The sequence below is a fragment of the Hypanus sabinus genome, chromosome 14 (genome assembly GCF_030144855.1).
Source record: "Hypanus sabinus isolate sHypSab1 chromosome 14, sHypSab1.hap1, whole genome shotgun sequence".
In the NCBI taxonomy this organism is placed as follows: domain Eukaryota; kingdom Metazoa; phylum Chordata; class Chondrichthyes; order Myliobatiformes; family Dasyatidae; genus Hypanus; species Hypanus sabinus.
Window position 1 is genome coordinate 85655951 of NC_082719.1, and position 8019 is coordinate 85663969.

Consider the following 8019-nt stretch of genomic DNA (forward strand, 5'->3'; position numbering starts at 1 on the left):
GGAATCTGATAGTGGAGGGGAAGAAGCTGTTCTTTAAACATTGAGTTGAGTGAGAAGATTAGGTTGGCATGAATTCATTGGGCCAAAGAGCTTGTTTCTTTTCTGTAGTGTTCTGTAACTCTATGACAACCTCACCCAGCATGTGTTCATTACAACACTTTAGCTTCTTCATCCAAAAACTCAGACCCCACAGCCTCTTTTCTCCTTCAAAACACACAAAATGCTGGAGGAACTCAACAGGCCAGGCAGCATCTATGGAAAAGTGTACAGTCAATGTTTCAACCTGAAACGTTGACTATACTCTTTTCCTAGATGATGCCTGGCCTTCTGAGTTCCTCCAGCATTTTGTGTGTGCTGCTCAAATTTCCAGCATCTACAGATTTTCTCTTGCCTCTGTTCTTTTTCTTTGGGATATGACAGAATCTCTTTTCTTTACCCCTCTTTTAAAGGCTGTATTGCTCCTTCCAGCCTGGAGTTTTCTCAATGATGATAAACTCAACAGATGGTAATCACTGTTACCATGGAGCCGTGCAACCAAACAACGAGAGAGGAAGGTTGCACCTTCCATGATGGTCATCATGAGGTGATAAAGGGAGACCATATAATCTGTATATTCTCTTAGCACAGGATGCAGGTGCTGATCTGTGTCAGGTGAAGTGAAATGAGGCCTTTATATATTCATGTTTCAGCTAATTTCTCAGGGGTATGTTTCTGGATGAGTTTAAGAATGAGTGGATTAAACATTTCTGGTGACCAACATTCAAAAGAAGTCTGCAGTCGGTGTGGAATTAATGCAACATTCTGTCCCAGTGACCTGCAATATTGATCGTCCCTCTGCTTCTACAGCTGCTGCCTGACCCACCTAGTCTCTCCAGAAGTTCACAATTTACTGATCCTGCCAGAGATGGAAATCTTGTACAGCACACACGCATACACACCCACAAAATGGTGGAGGTGTTAGTCTGTGCACTCCACTAGAGTGTTGAAGCGGGAGTCAGTGATGCACCCCACCCCTGCCCCATCCTCGTAGTGTTCGCTCGGCAAAAGGCAAGCCCTATTGTGTTGGACTGCAGAACTATATTCTGTTGTGCGACTGTATTTTACTGATAGCTTACATGTACTTTTGTGCTTTGTGTGATTGTTGTTACTGTGTTTTGCACCTTGACTCCAGAGTAATGCTGTTTCGTTTGCCTGCATTCATTGGTATTTGTGTATGACTGAATAACAATTGAACTTGAACTTTGGACTTTGAACTCAGCAGGTCAGGCAGCATTTACAGAGGGAAATAAACAGTTGACCTTTGGGCTGAGACCTTTTGTCAGGACCTGATGAAGGGTCTCAGCTAAAGATGTCAGCTGTTTCCTTTCTTCCATGGATGCTGCCTGACTTGCTGTTCCTTCAGTATTTTGTGGAGTTGCTCCAGCAGTCTGTTCCTGCTCTACGGGTTACAGCATCTGCAGTCTCTTACGTTTCCAACTGTTTATGTCTTACTGCTTTCATCTGCCGAGGAGCTGTGAATGGAATCGTAATTACACAATTATCGGAGAATGTCTCTTCATTTGACTTTGACAGGAGGAAGGTCATTGATGGAGTGGTTGAACATGTTTGTTTACCTAGAATTATCGTATGGAGAATTCTGCTTTGAGAATATCCAGGGGATGAGTTCATAAATGAGAATTTTCTTCAGACCAGGAAGAACAGACTGTCTATTTTGATTGTGTCAGAAGAAAATAAGTAACACTTGTTATGTGGTTATGGAAAATGCTGATAATGGGTATGGAAATAATGACATTTTGCCTATTTTTCTGTTCAGTGCTTATTGCATTAGACTTTAAATGAAGGGTCAAACATTTGATGCCTTGTCTCATGAGTTGAGTGCTTTTTAGACAGTGTTAGTTACAAAGAACAGAATTGTGCAAAAGTGTATATTATGTATGTATTTCTGAAATGATAAATAAACCAATTGTTTGGAATCAAATTACCTTGTCTGGACTCTCTGGGCTGGGTGTGTCTACATACACCCATGCTACCCCCTACCCTGGTACTCCACTGCCATCTGTGAGAACCCCCCCTCGCTTAGCACTCCACCCTCACCAATCCCAATATCCTTTGCTCCTGCCAGATTTACAAACTCGCTCTCTGCTCCACATTGACAATACAGTACTGTGCAACAATCTTAGGCGTCCCAGCTGTATATATGTGCCTTAGACTTTTGCACAGTACTGAACTTAAAAACTGTTAAAATCATATGCAGCTTTCATAACTGGCTAAACCTCATCTCCAGTTTTGTAGGCTGTGGAGTTCTGTTGGTGCCATTTTACCAATCCACATGTGACCCATCTGCACTTCCCTGCTGGTCTCAGAGATGGAGGGAGACAGTGAAATAGGCCCAGGAGTGTGTGGACATGTGAGGACCATGAATGACGGTTCTGGGCAATGGGCCAGATACAGCATAGGGCAGAGAACAGTACAGTGCAAGTTCAGGACCTTCAGTCAATAATGACTGTGCCAACCATGGTCCTAGTCTAATCTAATCCCAATAGTCCTTTCTTCTTGATAGATAAGAACTAACATTCCTTCTGTAGTCTTACTGAAAGCAAGTGTTTATCTTGTACATTTATTCACTCCTGTAGGAAATAGCAGCCTCAACATGTTAGTTTCTCCATTTGCGTGTTTATGGCCTTTACTTCAGGATGTAGGTAGAACAGAAAAGAACATGAGTATTTTGACTTTTCAGAGGCTGATTATGATATTTCTCACAAGAAGTTTTTAAAATTTTTATTTATAGATGCAGCATGGTTGGAGGCCATTTGGGCCCAGAGGATCTGTCCTGGGTCGAGCATGTAAGGCCACACAAACAAAACAACACAGTGGCTCTACTTTCTGAAAAGTTTGCACAGATTCCACCTGTCATCTACAACTCTGATGAAATTCTATAGATAAGCAGAGAAGCATATCCAGACTGGTAGGGAAACCCCAAAGCCCCAGAATGGGAAAGCCTACAAAAATTTGTATGTACAGCCCAGTTCATCACAGGAAAAGCCCTCCCCACCACTGAGCACATCCTCAAAGAGAGCAGCAAACATTATCCAGGACCCCCACCGTCAAGACCCATACTCTCTTCTCACTTCTGCCACCAGGAAGAGATAGAGCAGCCTTAGGTCCCACACCACCGGATTCAGGAATAATTATTACCCGTCAGCCATCAGGCTTCTGAACCAGCATGGATAACTTCACTCACCTCAGTTCCAAACTGTCTCCACAATCAATGGCAAGGGTTCTCAACCTTTTTTATACCATGGACTAATACATTTTAGCTAGAGGTCTGTGAACACCAGCTTGGGAAGCCTTCATCTATGGACTCCCTTCACTCATGTTCTCAATGTTATTTATTTATTTGTTTATTATTATTATTATTATTATTATTATTTGTATTTGCACAAATATTCTTTGTTTGCACATCAGTAGCTTGTCAGTTTTTGTGCATAGTGTTTTATTGATTCCATTGTACTTCTTTGCTCTGCTGTGAATGCCTGCAAGAAAATGATTCTCAGGTTAGTAGATGGTGACAGTTATGTACTTCGATAATGAATTTACTTTGAATTTTGAACTTCAAGCATGTGACAATACTAAAATAATTCCAATTCCAATACCTGTCCAAAAGTCTTTAAAAAAAAATGTTTCTACCCTAACTTCCGCTAGTTCATTCCATACACCCACCAGCCTCTGGGTGAAAAAAAATTGCCCATGAGGTCTCTTTTAGATCTTTCCAATCTCACATATCTGTCTTCTAATTTTAAATCCTCCATTTGGGAAAAGATTAAGTTTTATTTGTGGTCTGTACATCGAAACATACAGCATGTGTCATTTACATTATTGATTTTGCAACGAGCTAGGGACAACCCATAAATGTCACCGCACTTCCAGCACCAACGTAGCAAGCCCACTACTTACTAATCCCAATGTGTGCGTCTTTGGAATGTGGGAGGAAACTGCAGCACATGGAGGGAACCCATGCAGTCACAAACTCCTCATAGACTGAGGCAGGAATTGAACCTGTGATGGGGATCGAACCCTGATCAGTAATCACAGGCGCTATAAAGCGATTGTGCTAACCACTACACTATTGCAACCCTGCAGAAACGATTGTGACCTTCTATTTTCTCAATACTCCTGTCCTCATTGCCTTGGCCAATGAAGACAAGCATGCCAAACACATTCTTCACCGCCCTGTCTAAATCTGTCACCACTTTCAGGGAGCTATGCATCGGTGTATAATTAGATTTAATATAATAAATTAATCGCCAACTAATTGAGCATGCTTGGAAGCCTAATGACCTCTTCGTGTTCTTGTACTTCTCTATTGTTCTATGAGTCTCTGCGGAATTGGAAATGGTAATGATGCAGTGATGTGGTGAATATAAACAAGATGAATAAAGAACAGGTTCACACTACTGCACCTACTCACACCATTTAAAGATTTTAATCTGCACTCCCCTCCTAACAAGCAGGATATTGGCTTGCATTCTTCCTCCTCCTTCCTTCCCCAATAGGATTTTTATCCGCTTTCAAGTTTGCATTTATTCTTGCTTTATCTATTCAATTCAGTTTCAGCAACCTGTAAAGCAATTGTAGTGCTAATTTTGATAGTAGATGTGAATATTGTATAATATCAATAATTGACTAAGCATGAGTTCTTTTAAATGAAAAGGAAATAACCACTTAAACTATTCAAGTTTGATGTATGTCTTGGAGCTATTTCAATGTACTAAGTGTCGGTATATTTCTAAAATGCCTTGTGGTAGAGTCATAGAAAAGTACAGCACAGAAACAGGGCCTTTGGCAGGTTTTGTTCATACCAAACCATTTAAACTGCCTACTCCCATTCAACCAACACCGTGACCATAGCTGTTTATGCCATCTTTGTTCCTATCTAAACTTCTTTTAAACTTTGAAATCGCATGCACTACTTTCCAGCAACTTGCTCCACATGCTCACAACCCTCTGAATGAAAAGTTTCCCCTCATGTTCCCCTTAAATTTACCACTTTACACCCTTAACGCATGTCATCTAATTGTTGTCCCACCCAGCCTCAGTGGAAAAAGCCTGGTTGTCTTTACCCTGTCTCTTAATACTCTGCATAATTTTGTATGCCTTTATCAAATCTCCTCTCGATCTCCTAAATTCCAAGGAATGAAGTCCTAACCTACTCAATCTTTTGTTATAACTCAGGTCCTCCAGACCTGACAACAGCCTTGTAAATTTTCTTTGTACTCTTTCAACCTTATTTACATCTTACCTGTAGGTAAGTGACATAATACCCCAAATTAGGCATCATCAATGATAGAAATTCTTTAAACTGCATTGGAATTGATATTTTGGGGATTCACTTGCAGAACATTATTGGCTGGAATCATCAGTTACAAAACTTCATGGTGTTAGGTTTCTCAGCAGTGTAGAGGTTCACCTCCATTAGTCTCTCAAATTTGCTGCAGAAGTTGATAGGATGGTTAAGAAATTGTATGGTGTTTTCACCTTCATTAATTGGAGAATCAGGTTCAAGAGCCATGAGATAATGTTGCAGCTCTATAAATCTTTGGTTAGAACAAGCTTGAAGAATTGTGTTCATTTCTGGTCCCCTCATTATAGGAAAAATGTGGAAGTTTTAGAGATGGTGCAGAGGAGAATTGGATTGAAAAGCATGTCTTATGAGGATATGAACTAGGGTTTTTGTCCTTGGGAAGGAAGAGGATGAGGGGTGACTTGATAGAAGTTTGGTTTCCATGTTCGTTGAGATTTAGTTAAGCACCGTAATAGAATAAAATTGTGTTCGGCATTGGAAAATGTTTATGCCTGAAATAATATTTTTATTATTTTGCTGGGAAAGGGAAGCATGTGCTCAAGCATTAAAAAGATCCCAAGAGGACAGAGTGAGATATATGGCTACACAGTCCAGTCCAACTCTCCTAGCAAGTGTTATTGTTAAGGTGAATATTGAAGGAGAAAGGAAAAGCCAGTTGAGGGGAAAATTCCTCTCTTTGTCATTTACTTTTTTCCTTTAGGCTCTTATTGTTTCATTTCCTTTTTAGTTTTCTTTATATCTTTACATTCCTCCTTTTTCTTTTTATACACAAGAGATTTGCAAATGCTAGAAATCCAAAACAACACACACAAAATGCTGGAGGAACTCAGCAGGTCAGACAGCACCTGTGGAAATAAACAGTTGATGTCTCGGGCTGAGGCCCTTCAGCAGGACCGGAAAGGAAGGGGAAGGAACCAGAATAAAAAGATGGTGGTGGTGGCGGTGGCGGGGGTGGGGTGGGGGGGTGATAGGTGAAGCCAGATGGATGGGAAAAGTAAAGGGCTGGAGAAGAAGGAATCTCATAAGAAAGGAGAGTGGACTATACAAGAAAGGAAGGGGAAGTGGACCCCAGGGAGGTGATAGGTAGGTGAGAAGAAGAGGCCAGAGAGAGGATTAGAAGAAGAGGGTAGGAGAAGGGAATTTATTTTACTGGAAGCAAAAATTGATATTCATGCAATCAGATTGAAGGTTACCTAGATGGAATATAAAGTGTTGCTCCTCCACCCTGGGGATGGCCTCATCTTAGCATAAGAGGAGGCCAAGGGCTGATTTGTCAGAATGGGAATGGAATTGGAATTAAAATGTTTATTCAGTGGGAATTTCTACTTTTGGCAAATGGAGCGCAGATGCTCAAAGAAGTGGTCCCAAATTTATGACGGGGTCTCATCAGTGTAGAGGAGGCTGCATCGGAGCACTAGACACAATAGACGATCCTAACAGCTTCACAGGTGAAGTGTTGCCTCAGCTGGAAGGATTGTTGGAGGCCGTGAATGGATGTGAGGGAGGAGGTGAATGGACAGGTGGAGCATTTTGCTCTGTTTAGATTCTCCCATTTTGTTTTCATGATTTCTCATTGTGCCTTTTCCTTTTGCCTCTCCTTTTGTTTTGATTTTCATTGAATATCTTCCTTTTCACCATGCCTCACTGCTTTACCAGCACAGTTTACTCTGCTTTCTCGCTCCACCTTTTCTTTCCCTTGCTACACTTGAGTTCCTTTCCCTGGCATGTGGCAAAGATCAAGCCCTCATTTATGATTCCAGAAAAATCAATCAGGTATCTGTCGATTGCCCTCCGTTCTCTTTTGCTTGTAAACTAACCCTCATCCATTTTACCCCATCGCTTATGTATTAGGTTTGCACGTTACTTACTTACTTACTGCCCGTTGTGCTGCTGGTGTTTTAGGTCGTCCATCTCAGTCTGTCCTTGGCCATCTTCTCTATTGTGCCCCAAGTGTGGTTCAGGGTTCTCATTCTGCCTCTACAGTATGTCACCAGGTTTCCTCCAGCCTTCACGGCTCCAGTGAAGTTCTGTCTTGATGATGGAGCTGGCCTCTCTTTCCAATCCAGCTCCAATATTTATTTTATTTTATTTAGTGATTCAGCACGGAATGGACCCTTCCAACCCATTGATCCGCACTACCCAGCGACCCCCGATTTAACCCAGTCATGAGACAATTTACCTTGATCAGTTTACTAACCAGTACGTCGTTGGACTGTGGAACCAGACACGTGGAGAAAACCCATGCGTTCCATGGGGAGGATGTACAAACACTTCGGAGAGGGCGCCAGGATTGAATTCCCATCTCCGACTCTCTGAGCTGCAATCACATCGCCCTAACTGCTACAGTACTGTGACACCCTAACTAGGGCAGCACTGGGGCATAGTAGTTAGCATAATGCTAATACAGTGCCAGCAGCCCGGGTTCAATTCCACTGCTGTTGGTCAGAAACTTTTATGTTCTCCCTCTGACCGTGTTGGATTCCTCCAGCTGCTCAGGTGTCCTCCCACATTCAAAAGGCTTCACTGTAACAGATCCTCTGAAATGATGATGCCAAGGAACTCAAAGTCTCTGACCCTCTCCACCTCTGATCCCCTAATGATGTCTGGCTCATGCACCTCTGCTTTCTTCATCCTGTAGTCAATAATCAGGTCTTTCA